This window comes from Neolamprologus multifasciatus, chromosome 18 (assembly GCF_963576455.1).
Source record: "Neolamprologus multifasciatus chromosome 18, fNeoMul1.2, whole genome shotgun sequence".
NCBI lineage: Eukaryota > Metazoa > Chordata > Actinopteri > Cichliformes > Cichlidae > Neolamprologus > Neolamprologus multifasciatus.
The window spans coordinates 15,880,450-15,900,928 of NC_140456.1; the positions used below are offsets into that span (position 1 = coordinate 15,880,450).

At 39.9% G+C, this 20,479-nt stretch overlaps 1 long non-coding RNA gene across 1 annotated transcript; it reads right to left on the bottom strand.

Moving 5' to 3' along the window:
* Positions 1-1,960: 1,960 nt before the first annotated feature.
* Positions 1,961-3,403, bottom strand: LOC146497611 (uncharacterized). Its single transcript, XR_014870908.1, has 2 exons — positions 2,830-3,403; positions 1,961-2,319 (listed from the first exon to the last, which is right to left on the bottom strand). It is a non-coding gene; the product is annotated as an uncharacterized LOC146497611 (long non-coding RNA).
* Between the last annotated feature and the right edge of the window lie 17,076 nt (positions 3,404-20,479).

Below are 20,479 nucleotides of genomic sequence, written 5' to 3' on the forward strand. Positions count from 1 at the left end.
TTTAACTGAAATGCCTTCCTGTTCAACTGAAACTCCTTCCTGTTCAACTGAAATGCCTTCCTGTTCAACTGAAATGCCTTGGTTTTTCAGTAGTGTGTGTGAGAGCGTTTCAGTAGTGTGTGTGAGAGCGTTTCAGTTGTGTGTGTGAGAGCGTTTCAGTAGTGTGTGTGAGATCTAAAATTTCAGTAGTGTGTGTGAGAGCGTTTCAGTAGTGTGTGTGAGAGCGTTTCAGTAGTGTGCGTGAGAGCGTTTCAGTAGTGTGCGTGAGAGCGTTTCAGTAGTGTGCGTGAGAGCTAAAATTTCAGTAGTGTGTGTGAGAGCTAAAATTTCAGTAGTGTGTGTGAGAGTGTTTCAGTTGTGTGTGTGAGAGCGTTTCAGTAGTGTGTGTGAGAGCGTTTCAGTAATAATGTCCCTTACGGCACCTCATAAAAAAATGTCAGGTCTCAGACTCACATGAAAAAATGTCAGGTATCAGAGTCACACGAAAAAATGTCAGGTCTCAGACTCACACGAAAAAAATGTCAGGTCTCAGACTCACATGGAAAAAAATGTCAGGTCTCAGACTCACATGAAAAAAATGTCAGGTATCAGACTCACATGAAAAAATGTCAGGTCTCAGACTCACATGAAAAAATGTCAGGTATCAGTCTCACACGAAAAAATGTCAGGTCTCAGTCTCACATGAAAAAAAGTCAGGTCTCAGTCTCACATGAAAAAAAGTCAGGTCTCAGACTCACACGAAAAAATGTCAGGTCTCAGACTCAGATGGAGGCTGCCATCTTGCAAATTTGGAGTAGTGACTTGAGGTGGAGCGACTGTGTAACGCTCCCGCCCACACACCCGCTGGACGTGACCGCAAACACGCCCCCCTACACTTTTTACGTAGCCCGGCTGCTCGAGTTTTTTTGCTGGTTTACCGCGACTGACGACTCGTTTAATTAAGGTAAATACAACCATGTCACTGTTATAAAAACACACAGCTTATCATCTTATAGTTCTAAAATCACTCTGTTGTTAATTCGTTCGCTAGATTAGCCGCTAGCATACGCACTGTGTTGGAGGCTTGTTGCTAGCTAGTTAGCGATGCTACACACCTGCTACTCTAATAATCTGTGTTATTGAAGCATTCAGCACTCCTTAGGTTTTGTTATACATTTTTAGACAGCGATGAGATCATCTGCACACTCTACAGAGGCCCAGAGTTACTGTTAATATCAAAAATATAATGCTGTCCTTTGAGAATTTAACATAAGACTGTGTGTAATGGATCTAAAACTGTTTAAATCTTCAGAGCCCTCTACAGCCTGGTAACATGGAGACTTTAAAAACAGCAGCAGGTTTCAGTAGTGTAGTCTAATTTGTTCTTTTCATTTAATAATAGAGTCCATATTATATCAACGGCTACATTCACCCTGGAGAGAAACTAGTGAGGGAGACCATCAGGACCAAGCTGGGTTTCTGGGTCCAGAGGTTTGGAGAAACTTCTTCCCTTTCTTTCATCACAGCTGTCCTGTGCCATAAGTTCTGTTGACCCGCTGTAGGCATCAGAGGCATCATTTAAGAAACACCAGGAAGACTGAAGCTCATGGCATTGATCAAGCAGGACTCATGATCTTCACCAGCAGCTCCCTCACAGGGAAATCTTCAGCACTCCTCCGTAGGCCCGCCCCAGGAGATGGATAAACCCAGCATTTCATCAACACTGTGATGAGACCTTTGGTTTGTGTAATGTTATAAATACTCTGATACTCCCCAGAGGCTCCAGACTTTTACATAAAGATATTATATTCAGTCCTGTAGAAAGTTATATATTTAAAAATATGTGATCCTCTCTGGTTACTCTGGTATGAATAACTCTGAATCACTTTATGGTATAACACACTATGTGTAAAAAAAAAAAAAAAAAACTGTGAAAAAATTCCAGATGACAAGTTTATAGTTCAACATACAAGTGATGACCTTTGACCTTCATCAGGTTTTATTTAATTGTGTTAGAAAAAATCTCATATGCTCTTCATGCAGCTGAGTACATCAAGTGTTTAAAACGGAAGCTGTGCAGGTCTGAGATCAGCAGCTTTGTGAAACACCAAACTGAGGTCCTGTTAATGCTGATATATAGTGACACAGTTACATGAGTGATTAATCCTTTTTTGTCTTTAACTTTATCAATAAAACAGCTGCAGCTTTCACTACAGCACGTGTGGTACTTTAACCTTTGTACTGTTTTCATCAGTTCATTTTGCAGTTAACATGTGAACATGTTGGATGATCTGTCTGCTGTCACTCGATGGGGCTGAGGTCTAAATCTGAGGGCAGCTCCTGTAATCACAAAGACAACAGAACCATCAAACTCAGATATAAATTTTATCCCTCAAAATTGAAATAAAGCTGATTCTTCTGTCCTCACACACTCAGGATCTGAAGTTCTTCTCTTACATTTTTTTCAGTATTACAGTACACTACAGTACTTTAATCCATAGTTCCTGATTAATGAGGAGTTACTGAAGTACAAGCTTTTAAAAAAATTGTTACTGTCTTTACAGATGTGGCAAGAGACTGAAAACATGCTGTTGTTTGCACATATTTAATATTCAGCTCTGCACAGGAGCTGCAGCAGGGTGCAGCCTGTTGCTTTTACAGTATAATACTTGTAATAAAAGTACAGTAACAGTAATTAGTGACTGAGCAGCCTGGGCCGTTTCTCTTGATTTCTTTAGTAAATGCATTCACCTGCACAGCTAAACAAACCCTGACATCTTAGCTAGCTAGGTCTCAGGAGCTAGCTAAGGACGGTAGTTACGAATTAGCTTACAAACACGTTTAACTTACCAAAAAAGTGCAGCGGGGCCTTGGGTCCTTCTGTCGGGTAGTCCAGTTTACTGAAGAACACCTCAGGCTGTCAGGTTAAAACACTCGGTCGTGTTTTCGAAGCGTAAACGCTGGTCCTCCTCTCAGAACCTACGCTCTATCTGCTATTCCCGAACAGAGATACGCAAGTTTCTCCGTGACTGCAGCTGTCACTACAGTCATTGGTGGGACGTGACAACACCGCCACCTGCAGGACGATTTTCTCTCTGTCTGATAGCTCGTGTTCTGAGACCTGACATTTTTTCATGTGAGACTGATACCTGACATTTTTTCATGTGAGTCTGAGACCTGACATTTTTTCATGTGAGTCTGAGACCTGACATTTTTTCATGTGAGTCTGTGACCTGACATTTTTTCATGTGAGACTGAGACCTGACATTTTTTCATGTGAGTCTGAGACCTGACTTTTTTTCATGTGAGACTGAGACCTGACATTTTTTCGTGTGAGACTGATACCTGACAACTTTTTTCCTGAGACCTGACGATGTCCTAAAATGTACACCGTACACTGGCCCTAGAAGATCCCTTAGACCTCTGGGAGCAGATAGTGAGATGTGTCACAACTGGCTCAAAAACAGTGACAAATAACCAAAGATGACACAATTGATCAAATGAAAAACAAAAAACAAAAACTAAACAAACCTTTTCTTTGAAATGAACAAAAACATGCGGAATTACCAGAGTAAATAAAAATTGTGAGTTATATCATAACAGATCATGTTGGTATGGTTGCATGTGGCAAGTGAAATGCAGAATAATCTTCTCTGAGTGAGCACAGTGTGTCATTATACTGGGGAACGCTGAGCTCGGGTGTTCCCAATCTCTGATGACTGGGCCACACCCACTGGGCATGTGTAACACGAAACACAGAGTCGAAGACAACCTGTTAGCCCAGCACCCCAGAGGTTGTTACAGAAGGTCTAAAGTTTTTGATAACATATAATGTCTTTCATTTCATTGTTTTATATGCATTTATATATAACTGGAAGACAGGATGCCTGCAGGTCTTATGTCAAATTTGCATGCACACTAACCCTAGGATTATTGTATGTTTTTAAAGGATCTCAAAGATCCATTAAAGATCACACAGGCTGCAGCTGAAAGAACAAAAACTAAAATATTTTTAAAACATAAATTAACTTAATACTGAAGGTGTGACCCAGGTCGGGGCCTTTCTGTGTGGAGCATGATGATACGGGTCAGCATGTCTCCTCACACAGTTCAAAGACATGCAGTTAGTGGGGTTAGGTTAAATGGTGTTTTTAAATTGTCCATAAATGTGATTGTGAGTGTGAATGGTTGTCTGTCTTTCCAAATTTACCCTTTAACAGACTGGCGACCTGTTCAGGGTCTTGCCCAATGTCAACTGGGATAGACTCCATGAAAACGGATTTGGATTAGTGGAAGAAAATGGTTGGATCCTGGTTTAGTGTTAGAGCTGTGATATTATTTGCAATAAGCCTGTTAACTGAGCCAGTTTGCATTTTGCTGCCTTTCTTTCCTGGCTTCAAATAGGATAAACTTTCTTAATATAGTAGCATTTGTTACTGTGCGAAGTACCAATACTTCAAACAGTTATTAGATTGTACTATTTCATTACTTTGGTGTTTTAAGAGGTTAGTTATCAAAGCTACACCAGTAACTGCTGTGCTCTGCTTGACAAAATTGCTGTTTTTTGCCAATAGAGTCTGGTGGTCTTAGCAAAAGCACTGGAGTTGTTGGATAGGGCTATTTGATGTCAAGGTGAAGCAGTTGAATACACCACACACCTACGGTGATATTGATTTTTTTTTTTTTTAGACAGGCCTTTTTTATGTCTTCACTTCCATTGTGGTTGTCCCATCTGCTAATCGAAACTGGGGGCGTTCTGACCACCATTTACTGTGGGTAATACACCGATGAGGCAAACTAAACTGCTCTAGTTAGACGGGTAGGTGCCTGTCAGCAAAACTCAAAACACGCTGCAGCTTTCTCTTTTTTTGAGCAGAGCCCACAATACTGCACCCGCAGTTTATTTACTAATACTTTAATAACTGAAAGCCCCAGCTCATGTTTGGCTTTCCCAAGGTAAATTCAAATTTTTGGAGTTCACATATTAAAGGGAATTGTGTGTCATTCCCATTTAAACACGGATTTGAATGCATGCTAATGAAGAATTTCAGTCATTTACAGGAGGTGTCTGTGTGAGCCACAGTCATCTTAATAATGTGCTCATCAGCAGCAGACCGTAAACCAAGAAATTGTGTTGTGTGTGCAGAAGACCCCCACGAGCCAGGAGTCAAAGAAAGTCTTAGAAGAAATGATTAATATCTTTCTATTTGAATTAAAGATTAAAATTGAAAATACCAGTAAAGTAGGCAGTCCACACTATCTCCCCACACTAAACCCCATCATACTCTGGCCTGAAGAGTGAATCTTAAGATCTTTAGCATAAATATTCCCAAATATATGCATGACTGTTTTCTCAGGTGTCGGCTTATTGTCATGGTCCCCTTACCTCCTTACCTCCTCACAGCAGCCTCATCTCTTTCCTGTGCGTCTGTGTGGGCTGCGGCCACCAGCTGGAACTGTGACCTCATCACACACCTGCCTCATCTCTCCATCCCTCCTGCAGCATCGAAAGACCCTCTCTTCCTCTTCACCCTTGCCAGATTGTTGAAGCGGTAACGCCACGCTGTTAGGAAATGTTCCCTGTCCTTTGTACTAGAGTACTTAACATTGGTCTCGTCTCCCCTTCTAGGAAAATCTCCCAGTGTGTGCGAGTGTCACTGACAAAAGCTTGGATCATTCCTCTGTCTGCTCCTATGAAAGCTTAACTCACTATTGGACCCTGGTCTGTTTGAGTTTCCCCTCACGTGACCTTTGTAAGAAGAAGGAGACTCAGTTTTGCAAAATAAATCCACTCACCTGCCTGCCCACTCTTCAGGAAATCAGTCGACTCAAGGACAGAACTCCTGCTAATTTATCTGCTAGTTTCAAAATTATTCTAACAGCAAAATAGTAAGAATAGGAAATTGCTTTTAATTCAGAGTTTCTCATATTCCCCAAATTAAGCGATGTTCATATTAGTTATATGAACATCTTTAGTATGAATATTTTTACTGTATTAATGCCGTGATTTGATCAAATTTATGCAAAATGTCTTTTAAAAAAGACAAAAAAACCAAACAAAAACAAGAGAAGCAAAGTGATGTGAAAAAGTGGAGTGTTCCACTTGAGGTTTCAGAGAGCTACAGCTCAGTTACACAGCTCTGAAATATGGATGTGAATATGGACATGGAACTGAATATAAATGTGCACAGCATACAGTATGCAGTATGTGCCTTTGTGGAGAGCTCTGGCTTGTGTCATTGACAAACTAATGATCCATTCCCAGTAAAACTCAGCTTTTTGTCAGCAGGAGGTACTGACTTGATCTGACTTATAGTTGAGAGAACACAACAATGAGAATCACAATGTATTGATGCATTCTATAGTCTGGTTGGAGGAAAGTGTTTCAAAAAAGTAAGCGGAATATGTGTGAAAATAGCGCTTAGTTATATGTGTGAAAACTCTGCCAAAAAATAAAGTTGCAGCTTCATAATCTGGAAAATAACAATTAGGTGTTGATTTGCTGATATAGCGTTGAGGAGTCTGTTATGGCTACTTATCACACTTATTTGTAATTTGGTCTTTTCTAAATTCCAAAGTGGCTTCATAAAAAGTTTATTGGGTTGTGGAAAGGGACTGTTTTTATGATTGCAAAAATCAAAACACCCCCTGAGCAAATCTTTTTAATACTTTAAACTGAATAGATTCAAAATTATTTTTATTTAACTCACTCTAAAATACATGGCACTCCACAATTTAAAAAAAAAATTCAAAATGAGATAATGATCAATATCTCTGAACAAATGAAAAGCAGAACAAATGAGAAATCTTCTCCTGCTTTCCCAAAGGTAACTGTTTAATACAGATACTATCTAATAATCATAGTAAAAACCCTTGGCAGCTCTGTTATTCACCTCTGATTCATTCCTTGTAAACTTGTGTTATGGCCCGTCTAGGCGCGGCCAGACCACAACATAAAGGGTGATCCATCCCCATCCAACCCCAAGCAGCACACCACACAATTAATCCTTTGTGACACTGATTTATTTACAATGAGTGAATTTAAACAAGGGAGCGAATTATAACTTCGGGGTGAACCCAAGGCCAAAACAACAAACAAAAAGTAGCCTATCTCAGGAGTAAATACAACTTACCAAGTCAAAAGAACTAAACCAATCGACAATTACTTTCCTCCCTACCTAACAAAAACAGGAGAAAACTAATCAAACAAAAAGGCGGTCCACCCCTACATGCTCCTACATTAAACCGAAACAGTGAACACACGGTCTGCCGGTTGGGTTGGGCCGAGGATGAATGACCTTCCGGTCGTTAGCCAATCGGTACGATCCATCCACCCTGGATGCACCAATCATGGAGGAGCACCTGCACACTCAAATTTACATATTATAATTACGACAACAGTCGTAACACTTGACATGTTTTTGTACCTTTTGGTGTAATGGTGTTTTAGGTGGGTCTTTGAGGCTTCAGCCTATCACTTCTCCGTCGCTAATGGAAACGGAAATGCATTTATAGATTACTAAAGTGTCCTGTAATGTGATTTAAAGTTAACTGCACTTTTCGTTTTAGTGGCCAACTTTATCCTTGTGCTTGCTCAAAAGTACAACTTTGCAGTTATTTTTTTGGGGGAACTTTTCGCCTTTATGTGACAGGACAGTGCAGGAAGTAGACAGGACAGTGTACAGAGAGAGTGAGGTGGAATGATGTGCAGGGAATTGCCTGGGGTGGTGTTGAATACAGACCGTGGCAGCAAAGATTCTAGCCTTTGATATACAGTATTGGTGAGCCGCTGCTGATCCAAGCATAGCAGTTATTAATAATAATTATTTCTTTCAGTCATTATTAAAGTTTTTTTTTTTAAAGATCAATCTCAAAGTTATTATCTCCATTATTTACATACAAAGTCTAGCAATCAAATAATATTTAACCACTTCCTTCTTGAGTGACTTCAGCAGCAGTCAGTAATATTAACCCAGTAATAAAGTATAAGACTTACAGGAGCAATTTTCTGAATCAAGAGAGAGTTTTGCTGATAATTCTCTGCACAACATCACTTGTAGTGAGGTGCCTTTGAGAAGCTGTGACGCTTCTTACTGATTCTGTACACGTCCAGAATATAATGCAGCTTTTAGGTGTTTGCTTTATGTTTGTGAAAAGGGACGTCGTTGCAAGAGTTTTCCATAAGACAGCGCTTGTCCCCAGACTTCTGTGAGGAATTTATGCTGTAAGAGCTAAAGGCAAATAAGAATATTCTATGCACATAGTCTGTTTAATTAGAATATGTTTGTGTGGCTTTTTTAAAGGTAAACAGCACAAACAATGCCTTGAGGCGTGTGCTGGGATATATTCTGTGTACCGGGATATATTCAACACCTTAGTATAAAAATGCTGCCTTTCCGCAGCTTTATTTGCTTTTGTCCGAATGCCAATAATAAAACACTTTTATTGTAAAATATCACAATGTGATAACTGCAGCAATGAATAATGAAGACTGATGATTAAAAAAATGTCTGTTCTAAGTCTGTTACACACCTTTAGGGATTAACTAATTCAGTACTATATGTCCTGTTGGCATTCTGTTCACAGAGCTGCCCTTTCTGACAGGACTCTGACATCTCCAGGGAAAGTAAAGCCTGAAGGCAGGGAGTTTTTGTTGCTGGGGTAGCTACAGCACATTCAAAAATCACACAGAGCAGATGGCAATGGATCACAATCCAATATACTGCATATGAAGGTCTCTGTGAGTTTAATTCCACAAGCTTCCATGCATGATGTTTTTATTATTATTTTTAAAATCTCAACGGATAAGTCAGAAACGCTTTTTCATCCGAAGACGGAGCAGGGCGTTATTTCTTCTCTGTGACATTAGTGTTTTCCCAGTATGAAATATGCACTCAAAAACCTTTGCATCTTTGGATATAAGATGGAAATAAATAATAATATTAAAAAAAACAAAAGCTGCTGAGATCACAAGTCTTAAACGACTGAGGAGCTTCAGTGAGGAGCGATCCCACACTGAACCGCACCGCAGATTAAATCTCAGCTGAGACGTGAAGGCAGCTTTGTTAACAGGAGGGTTGTGACAGCTTCTTTGAAACCAAAAATGATTAAAAATGATGTGTCAGATAAACAAGCGCGGACACACACACACGCACACACACGCACACTCACACACGCACACACACACACGCACACACATGGTAGTAAAACAGAGAGTAGCGAATGGCACAAGTACAGATTCACACCTGAGCCTAAATAAAAAGCATGCAAAGCAATTAGGTAAGTGACATAAAAAAGGTATTTATAGGGCTCAGACTTACCACGCTGGACCACACTCTTTATGAATGCAGAAGACGCCGACTGTCTCAAAGGAAGAGATTTGCATGAAATATGCTTTGGCAAGGGGACTGGCTACCGAAAAAACTGAAGACAGAAACTCACAAGAGGAAGGGTTATTTACTTCACTCATCTGTGTCTTTCCATAGCAAGGACTGCTTTGCTGCAATAGTAATGTTTAAAACCTCATTTATACAACCTTTAATGTCATCCATCTCCCGGTCAATGAGGGACTGGAGCCTAACCTTTAATATAATATTATATAACAAAGATGATACATTTGGGATATTGGGTTTATGAGTTTTACGATTAAACAGATTAAACAGACGATGAAATTACCGTGATTTGTTCATAAAATTAGCGCAGCCCCTGTTGGCAAAGGAAAAAAGGTATATGTCACAGTCAGTTGGAGGTTTATTTGTTACTATTTTACTTAAAGGAGTATGACAGCTGTCATGTCACAATTCAAGAATAAGAGGTGTTAATCACAGACAGAATGAGGACCTAATGGTGTCACCTACTGAATATTGAATCCCTAAAGTTCAGGGTTTTCGCTATTGTCATTGCTTTTACATACCCTGGATGATCCTCATTTCTGAGTCTTAATAAGGCTTATAATTTACAAAACTTGATATTTTAGTCAGTCTGACCTGAATCTAGAGCCTGAGCCCACAAAGTCATTTGTAAATGAATTGTAAAGTATTGAGTCCACAAAGAAAGGCTGTTTTCCTATAGCCTTTATTGTTAGTGTTAAGTGTTGTTGCAACTAGAGGAGTCATCATCTGATGGACATGAAAAATAAAACAGGTGTAAATCACCTCTGTGTTGACTTGTCACTAAGTACGTGTTTGCATGCTATGTTGATCTTTTAGTCTCAGTCATGCAGGCAGAGGGACTGATCGTCAACCGTCACAGGTTGCCGGGGAAAACTGGCTGTTCCCCAACAGGTTGGTGAGTGGTTCCTGGAAGTTGCTGGCTCTCCCTATGTGAAATCAAAAGTCCTGCACCAAAAATGTCCTTGTGATCGATTTGATTGCTAACAGATTGCATCTTTGATAGTTTGGGATATTCCATATGCAAACTGAGGGGGGCTGTGGGAATATGCCAAAGCATTTGCTAGAAGGCTTCAGGTGCAGCTCCCTATAGCTTCCATTACTGTCAGTAACATTCTCCAAAAATTGTCAACTGTTTGGCCAATATACATTTTTCCCTTGCAAACAATGGTTGTTATGGGGTTTTTAAGCAGTTGCTAAACAGTCTTTAAGCCTGTGTGACTCATACAGTCTATAGCAACATAACCACATGATCACACATTAGCACACACACACATGCACGCACGCACGCACGCACGCACGCACACAGACTTGGTGATATATTACAGAGATTAAACATCACTACAGAGGATCAGGAATAAAGGAGACAGGATATTAGATTGAAACGTATAGTCTGATTCCCCCTGAGGGTGCTAGGGGTAACTTGATTGAAGGCTCTGTCTGCATGCTTAGTGTACTGCCTGGTAATACCACTTTGTACTCTGAACACTGATTAATCAAAGGTCCAAAAAAAGAAATGAATTAAGAACAACAGAATTAGGAGGGAAAGGATTCCACTGCATCGCACACAAAACAGGCATATACACATCAGTTTGGGTTTCACAGTCCCAGTAATGAAAGAAACTGAGAAGATGTGGACTCTTAAACTCTGATCTAAAGGCTTTTCTGTATTTTCTTCCACTTATTCAGCCTCTCAAATAGCCAGGATGGCTTCTATTAGAAATCCTCTTTAGACTGTCTCAGAATCCTGGCCCTGGTGCTTTCAATTTTGAGAGAGGTGCAAAGAGAAACCTCCTGAATAATGACATCTGGTCAAAGGTTTAGGGATTGCAGAATTGCTTTGCCTGTCATATGACAGTTGTGCCAAAAGTACCACCTCTATTATCCAGAATGCAGATGGTGACGACCTCGGCTTGCGTCAATCAGTTCTTAATTAACGTGCTGCAGTAAATCCAGTTTATGTTGCAGAGTCTGGGTGCTGGTGCTGGCAGGCAATTGGACTGCATATGATTAGTTAAATAATTTGATATATATCAATTTCTGGGCTAAACATCTTGGAATCTATATATTCTAATGACTACTATTATAATTACTGGAATTCATATTCCAGATTGGCTGCACCAAATTGCTCCTCCAATTAGTCAGAAAGGAACATCTGTGTACTTAACATAGATAGATTTGTCTAAAAACTCTAATCTGATTATTATAAGCAGCCACAATGACCCTTAAATATTTTTTCATTAAGTATGTCAAATTAAATATAAAAACCAAGCAGGCAAAGTCAGTGCCCAGCTAGTGTCCATATTATAAACCAAGCAGGAACTCCAGGTCTAATGACCACCTGAGGTTGGCCTCAAGTGGTCATTGTGCTGAATCTCCAAAATTCACCACATGAAAATGCTCAGTTTTACAGCAGAACTAAACATTATTTCCTTATTCATGACAAGCATAAGGGTAAAACATACACCCATTTATAACCCACCAGTGTAAATATTATGAGGGCTTAAATTTATGACCTTAATAATACTGTTTGGCATTATTCTGAGTTTCAACTGATTAGTTTCTTCAGTAAGTACGTGCAATACTGTTTTAACCATGTTTTTTCCCCAGTGTGTGAATGAGCTGAAACATGAAGCCAATGCAGACATGCCAAAAACTGCAGTTGCTCTAGTGTTTGTTTTATTTAGTAAGTGACAGTTTTTGTGTTGAAGCAGTGGTGGAATAATGAAAAGTTGAACTGAAAAATGTTCTGTATCATTCCTCACTTACATAGTGTTGTCTTTACTTTCACAGGATCACGAGCACTGAGTGACAGTTTTTGATTTGTTATTTGCATTGTAGACTGTTTCAAAATGTAGCGCTTTAAATCATATCACACACACACCTTCCCAAGTAATCTAGCTTAGAACTTTACCCTCTCCTCCACACATGGCAGCTTAATGCTAAATTTGAAGCATTACAACTCAGATTTCAAAACAACTTGGGTAGCGTGATGGTGTGGTGGTTAGCACTGTAGCAACACAGCAAGAAAATCTTGAGTTTGAATCCATCATCTGCCCCGGGCATTTGTGTGGGTAGACTGCATATTCTTTGTGGGTTCTCTCTGGGTTACTCTGGCTTCCTCCCACAATCCAAACACATGTAGTTAATTAGGTTAGGTTAGATTAGGTTAACTCAGACGTTCCCAAAGTGTGGGGCCCGCCCCCTAGGGGGGGCGCAGAGCCATTGCAGGGGGGGCGCGGCATGAAAAGGGAAAAAAAAACAAAAAAAAAAACAACGCTTGGACACTGCTAGCACGGGGCGCCCACACAAACGCAAAGCAGGAGATGAAGCATAGCTGAATATGTTTCCAAACCAACTTCATTCTAAGCCAAAGACTAGAAAATATGGTGAAGCACATCTTCCCTTTGGTTTTACCTGCACAAGTGCCGAGGTAGGTCTCCCTGCAGGATTGGTTTTCCCTTCGTCGGGAGCAGCGCTGGGCTGTTTAAATCACGGACAAACAGTATCCCACATTCTTGATTTGTAGTTCACAAACACTTGTTGTAATGACTAACTACTCCTGACATTTTGGAGATGCTAGCTCTTTATACAGTAAAGTTACAGTGGGATACAAATAATATCAGGCTGATCCTGCCACAATTTGTTCCCCCGGTTCAAATCACGGACAAACAGCATCCAACAGTTGTTTATGTTTTTGAACCCATTTTGCAGAGGGATTTTTTGAAAAATGTATTGATAGCAATGTTAAATATTATTACACAGGGAAAAAAAAAACAACTACATGTAAAATAATTACACCGTGACGCCTCTGCCTTTGGAGGACGTGTTCTTGCGTGCGTGCGCGCGCGCGCGAGGGGGGGGGGGGCGCGAACATTTTTCTTGTAAAACAAGGGGGGCCCAGCAAAAAAAGTTTGGGAACCACTGGGTTAACTGGTGATAAGGATGTGAGTCCCACACTTTAAGAATCGTATCCTAAAAGAAATACAGAAACTAATTTAAGCCAATGGTGGGGGCGTGCTTAGCTTTAACTACTGACATCCAGATCCCAAACCTGTATACCTCTGATGATGCAACTTAACTGAGGAGCTCTGTTAGTCAAGTGCACTCAACAGCTACAGTTGTTAATGGCAGCTTTCCCCTTATGGAACTTTGGGCTTGGTTACATGGCTACATTGTTACTTTAGAGGCAAGAAAAACAGGCCAATTTAGCAGGGGAATAGCAAACAGCAAAATCAAATAATATGAATTTTATATACAAATTACAAGAAATAATATCAAAAACCCGATACCCTGATGCTAATGTCTACTACCAGTCTTGAGAGCAAAAAGGAGAGAGGGTGAGTCCTGGATGTGGAAGCAATAAAATTCAATTCCATTTAATTCAATTCAGTTTATAAAGCACTAAATCACAACAACTATTGTCTGAAGATACAAGTAAAGACCTTACAAAGGTAAAGACCCCACAAAAACAGCAGAGACAGACAGAGAAATCCCTAACCATCAGAGGACCCTCAATGAGCAAGCAGTTAGCGACAGTGGGAAGGAAAAGCTCCCTTTTAATAGGAAGAAACTGCTGGCAAAACCAGGGGAGGGGAGGGACAGCCATGACACTGACCATGAACACCACAGCTGCTCTGTCCCAGTCCAACATAGTTTATTAATGTAAACTTCACCACTGTACTGCAAACTAAACACCTTAGCACCAAACTCTCTCACACAGTATTTTCATGAATGCTGCATACTGGAGACAAATTTAGTATATTCAATTAGTTTTGCTCAGCGTTTCATAATATGAAAAACTTAACTTTAGCCACACATCATGTGTAGATCCAATATCAGCAAAAGAAAAGCAAAATTCTAAAATGTATGAGGACATTACATATGAACTTTAGATTTTCACCTTATCAAATGTCACTGAGCTGCTCTTACCTTTAAATATAACCTCTTTTTATCCTCTCCTGCCCTGCCTCTCTTACATCTTTCTCCATTTCGGAGTGATGTTATCTCACATTATTTTCTTTCTATGGGAAATACAGCAGATGGACATTTGGCTCACAGACATGCTGCGCAATAAACTGCATAGAAACAGTTTGTATGTTTACTGATATTTGTTGAACTGTTGAAAATACCTACCACTTAAAAATGTTACTTCCTTTTTTATTGCTACATTAGTGAAGTGTTAGCTAGATGCTAAAGTAGTGGAACGTCATCTTCACTTACACCTGCAAAAACACTGTTCTGGATCATTCTGGCCAACTTGAACCCATGAGTGTAATTCTGTAAATGATATAACATTATATTTGGAACATTTAGAGAGTGAAAGTAAAAAGTTGGCAGAAAAGTAAATTCTCAATGAAAGATACTAAAAATTCGACTTAAGTGCGGCAACAAAGTATTTGTACTTCTACTACTGAACCTCCCACCTCTGTGAGAAGGACACACAAAATCCAAATATTAAGAATGAGAAAGGCACAAAACCCAGACTAACCCTAAACGGGTTCCTTCTGGCTTAATTGAAATAACAAACAACAGGAAATCAATGGGTGATGTCATAGTGGCTATGTCCATCTTTTAAATACAGTCCAGGTGAAACAGGTTAACATCTTTGGATAAATGGAGAGGATGACGTTGCTGGGCCTCAACACATGGACACACACCATGGGTATGTTGACACACACTTATTTTATTATTGCTGTGGTTTCAGCTTAAACGCACGGGATGGTCACTCCACTCTCCTTCCTCGACTGTCACTGAAAACATAAGAAGACTCACAATCAGTCACTCGTCCCAAACACCTGTTCAGCCCCTCCTCCGTGCCACCCCTCCTCTGCAGCAGGCCAGAGACCACACTTGTGCCGCAGTGACCAAAAAGCTAAACAATTGAGCTTAATTGATCAGAAAAGGCTCTGACAACAGTGAGGATGCATTGAGTCTGTCAACTTTATACATTAAAAATAATAATAAAATTGATGCACTTTTTACATGTATGAACACAGTATGTGCACATTTGATTTATATCGATCGTTTAATGTAATGAACTGAAGTTTCATTCTTTAGTTACAAATGCACAGAGGTTATCTAAAGAAGGACTGCAAAGAGATCATCTTAGTGGCTAATATTTATTATTCACTCTTCACTGGTGATGCACGTATTGTCCCTTATGCAAATATTCATTCAGATTAAATTAGTATAAAATCAAGAAACCTTTCCAAAGACCTTTGACAAGGACACAACATAATGTGTTAGAAGTTCCAAGCCATTAAGTCTTTAAATAAAATAATACGTCTATCAAACAACCTCGGCTTATGGCTTTTAGATCTGCTTGAGACTTTAGAAACTGCTTGAGACTTTTGAGGCTTCAAAAGATCTGTCCCCAGGGTATAGTTTTCGGAGAAACCCAGCTTTTCATACTGCATACTACTGCATTGCCATAATTGTGTTTGAAGTGCTTTCACTCACATTGGGGGCACTATTATAGACAAGCTCTCCTGTCTGGCAGAACGTCTTTTAAATGAAAATGTTTACATTTTGAATGATTGCACAATTTCACTTCCAACTGTGCAGCAAGATGAGGGGGGACATTTCAAATCTTCAAAAGTTGGACAGAGAATGCTCTCGTGGCATAGGTTAATCATTTAGTTTTATGGACCAAAAAGAACGCGGTGCGGCATCATTAGCTGAAGCGACTCTCAAACTGTGGTAATGTTTGTGTGTTTTTCCTATTACACTGTGTTCTTCCTGAGAGCTTCCTAAAAAGTCTCTAAAACAGATGTCTCATGTAACATTTAAAACTCGTAGAACTTGTAGAAAACTATAAAAGGCACTAATACGTATGGTCTAAAAGAGCCTCGGAAGCATATGCATTTCACACAAGGTTAAACCGAAGCATTCAGTGGGAATAAGATCCCATAAGGCAGTCCTTTTTGTCAAGCAATTTCACAAAGGCACTCAGGGCGTGCCAGTCTAGCATCAATAATATGATGAGGATCATGGATGGAATCAGCCTCTGGATAATAAGTGGTTGAGATCAACATTTTTTCTTTATCCTCTGTGAGTAGATCCAGCATCTCACACATGCAGCCTCCCATTGTGACACTTTTCTATTAAACTGGACAAGTATTTCTCCACAAACTGCATTTTATCGTCTGTTCATTGTCATGCATATCCTTTTATAGGTGAAGAAAAGTATTTTCATGCTTTCCCCGGCAGTGCTTTGTACTCCGTCCTGCAGTGTAAAAAGACAACAAAGTTACAAAGAATTAAGTTGTAGTCTGTAAGTTAAACAAAGCTTCATTTGTTCTACCAGCTTTTCTTTTAGACTGTGTTTGAATAATTATTTCATGCACAGAATTACTTTGTTTTTCCTTCAGGGGAGAACCATATCTTAGGCGGTACGGTGTTCTGTTGTAGGTGTTGCTTTGAGTTTTCAGAAAGCACAAACAAAGCAGCGGTGAGTTGGGCTCATTTAAACCACAATTTAAATTAACCTTGAAAGCAAGTGGACCACTCGAGAAACGTACAATATAGAGTGTCTGGAAAAATGTGAGAAAGTGAAGTCAGAGAAGAACATGTGGCCTCAAAGCATCCTTTCACAAGCGAATGTATTTCTGTTTGAAGAGCCTTTGCAACGGTGAGGGGACTGCAAGAAAAAAAAAGAGCATACAATTAATAAGTAAACTTTATGTGGAGTCTTTTGGAGATATCATTACAGACACATGTAGTATGTCTATGTAGGTCGTCAGTCTTCCAGGTCATGGCAGTATTAAGAGCTTGAAAGAAGACGCTTTATAACAAATGTTGTATGTCAAAACTGGTTGCCAGGTTGGAGGCAGTCTGAAGTACAGTCAAATAATATATCATATAGTGACTCACACAGAAACAACATCTCAACAATTCCAGGAAACTTAAAAGGACACACTTTTATACGAAAAAAAGAAACAATGTGCCGAATCCTTCCCTCAGGCTTCATTTGCGTCAGTGTTCAGTGATGAAGAATTCAGCGAGATCATAGAAGAAATTCTGTCGTGTTTCAAAGAGCATAATTTACTGTGTAAATTGTCCATAAAATATTATACGTGAATTTGATATTTTGGGGAGACCTAAGTATGCGCAGCATGCAGCTGCCACCACTGCTGTCTGAGAACGGGCCTTAATTGTACATCTGTGTTCTCTGATAGCGGTGATTTGGGATAATTTATTTGACAAAGAATTCAAGCTGTGACAGCCAAAATAGATATATTCAGGTAGCACCACTCTTTATAAAGCTCAGGGAGGAAATTACATGCTTTGAGACTAAAGATTTAAAAACAAAGAAAAACAAAGGCTGCAGCTGAAAAGTCTTCTCTCATCTATGCCTCAATAACTCACACTTTAGAGTCCAAAAGCTCCGGCACTACCACAAACTACTAGGAGTCATTTCAGATCCTTAACTTTAGCCCAATGTTGGGGGGGGTGTACACACACACTCTGAATTGGATTCTCTTCACAGTAGATAAGAGGGAAACTACATGCAAACGCACACACATTGACAACTAAGCAAACAAGACAAACACATCTATCAGGATAAAAAGTCCAGGTTTCGGCTGAACTTTAGTGCGAGTGTTTATTCGAATGAAAGCTGGAGGGATATTCACTAACCACCCACATCTCATGGTCTCATTATAAAGCCTCTTATAGCAAAGTAACACACCTCTGCTTTTCTTTCCTCTCTCTCTCTCTCTCTTTTACCTGTTTTGTTCTATACAGAGAACAGCCTCAAGCTAATTTCTCTTCACTAGATTTTTTTTCTTTTGGGTTTGTTTTTAGTGACTGTGAAACTCCTTCAGTGTGCTGTTTTTAGCAACCCCCCCCCCCCCCCCCCCGAACCCTAAGAATTCATACCCAAAAGCAGACATAAAAACACCCACACTGAAATTTATACCATCACAATTCATGTAACACGCCAGTTTCGCTTGAATCTTCTATTCACTTAATTATATTCAGATTGTCTTAATGTCACGAAATTGTCCTTGATGCCTTTATAAGTGCACCAGTAAAAATGAATGGCACAAAACTACTAGCTACTCTCTGTGATCATCTCACTAATTATATTAGGCATCAACTATCATTATGCAGGTGCTCACTGGAATCGGATCATCTAATCCCTTCTTAAAGTTAATATGGGCAACATGTTATTTTTCGGCTTCTGTTCCAAACATTAAAACCTGTGTTCCTACTCACAGGGTGGTGGGTGAATGATTTGCAGTACAACAAAGTGACATGACACACAAAGCCAGCGTCAGTAATACAAAGCTGCGTGTTTATCTACAGTGCGACAGGAGCATCACAGTTTGAACTCAGTCCACTGTAATGATCTGTTTTTGCAAGCCACGTTGAAAAGATGTGGGATTTCCATGCAGCCTTCATAATGCATAGGAAGTTCTCTGCCTGTGATAAGGCACTGCATTCATCGTGACTCGCTCTTGGAAGCCGAGCTCGCAGAGAAGTGTGGGCAGTTATTTACAAATACGCCGCTGACAACAGCTCATTTTGTTTGGAATATTAATTGCAGTGCGGTTGCCTCCCTCTGCCCCCGAAGAGGTCACTTATGGTATTTAAACATGAAAGTGTGTTTAAACAGAAATGAAATGGAGTGTTTAACCGCTGCTTCATGTCGGCGCGGTCACTCACTTCAGATGGAGCATCAATCAGCCTGCCATTCTAGTGGAGTTTTTTGTGTGTGATACTTAGAGGAGTGTGTCACAGTTGGCGGCGGCAGGGAATCAACAAAGTGGACTCGACCACTCACATCCACAGCCAAATGGCCTGGAAGTTAAATGGCTACAATGAGCAGGGCTTATCACTTATGCCACCTGAGCAGGAATCAGGATGTGACTGCTTAGCTGAGCTGTCAGATGGTTTCATGCTGTGAGGCCTATAACACCGCTCACAAGGGTATTTCTTTGGCAGCTGTCATTTCATAGAGTGCAGTAAGTAGCTCATACTCCACCCTGCAGCCATGCAAAGTTTCTCAGCCTTGCTCATTATCATTAAACCTTTTGATAATGTACAGTGTCATGTTAAAATCAGTCAAAACGTGTCACTGCCCTCTATAGTATCCATTGGCTTTCTGTATTTTTCACCAAAATGTTATTGCTTTGACCTTTTTTGTTGCTTTTATCCGGTATAATTTTTTGTTGTGTGCAGTTGTTTTTAACCTGGAAGATCATCGAGGTGCTCTGAAGTGCACTTTGTGTCCTCCCCCCTACAGTTTTCTCTCTGCATTTGGTTGCTCTCTAGCATGTCTTTGCTCCGAGCTACTCTTGTGCATATTTAGCCAACATATCATAGCATTCTTAGGAGTTTGGGTCTGTCTTTGCCAAGCGAAGGAGACCATTTTTGTGCAGAATAGCTCAGCTGTATAGGCTGCAGTCTTTAGAAACAGGTCAATTAGACTCAGAGTAACTGAGAAAGAGAATTTCAAGTAATATAGGGAACTCTGATACGGCATATCTGATTAGTCATCCTGAGGCAGATGAAACTTGCATCTTATCTACTTATATTACCAAATGAAACCCTGAGTCATCAAACACCCTTAGGCTAAGGATAGCAAAGAGAAGTCCCACATAAGAGTCAACAAGCTTTTAGAAATCAGAATGTGTGCTTAAGTTATGTGGGGTTAGGTTTAAATGCCTTTGGGTCCTGAGGTACTCGGGCTCCCAGATCTGAGGCTCAGAGATGCAAGCATGGGGCCGCGCAACCGTGATGAAATGTCCCTCATCTGAGCTCAAAGTGAACACACTGTTGTTCAAACAAAAAATGATTATATATAATGAAATGGCATGCAAGCAGAAAAAAGTTTTTCATTCCATCACAAATCTGCTGCGGTGAAATATATGCATCACATTTATATATGTTCTTAAAGCAGATTCATTTTCTTCTGATTTTCCACTGAAAAATTGTGAGCATTAAGTTTTAAGACCAAAACAAATTTACTTGATGCTTTTGTAAAATATCGACGTTAATCAGGTCAAAACATTTAAGTAGCTGAAGTCAAAAGGCAGCTGAAAAATTATGTTAAAGAAAAAAAAATCAAACCTTTTGGCCAAGAGTGAAGGGCTCTGGTTACA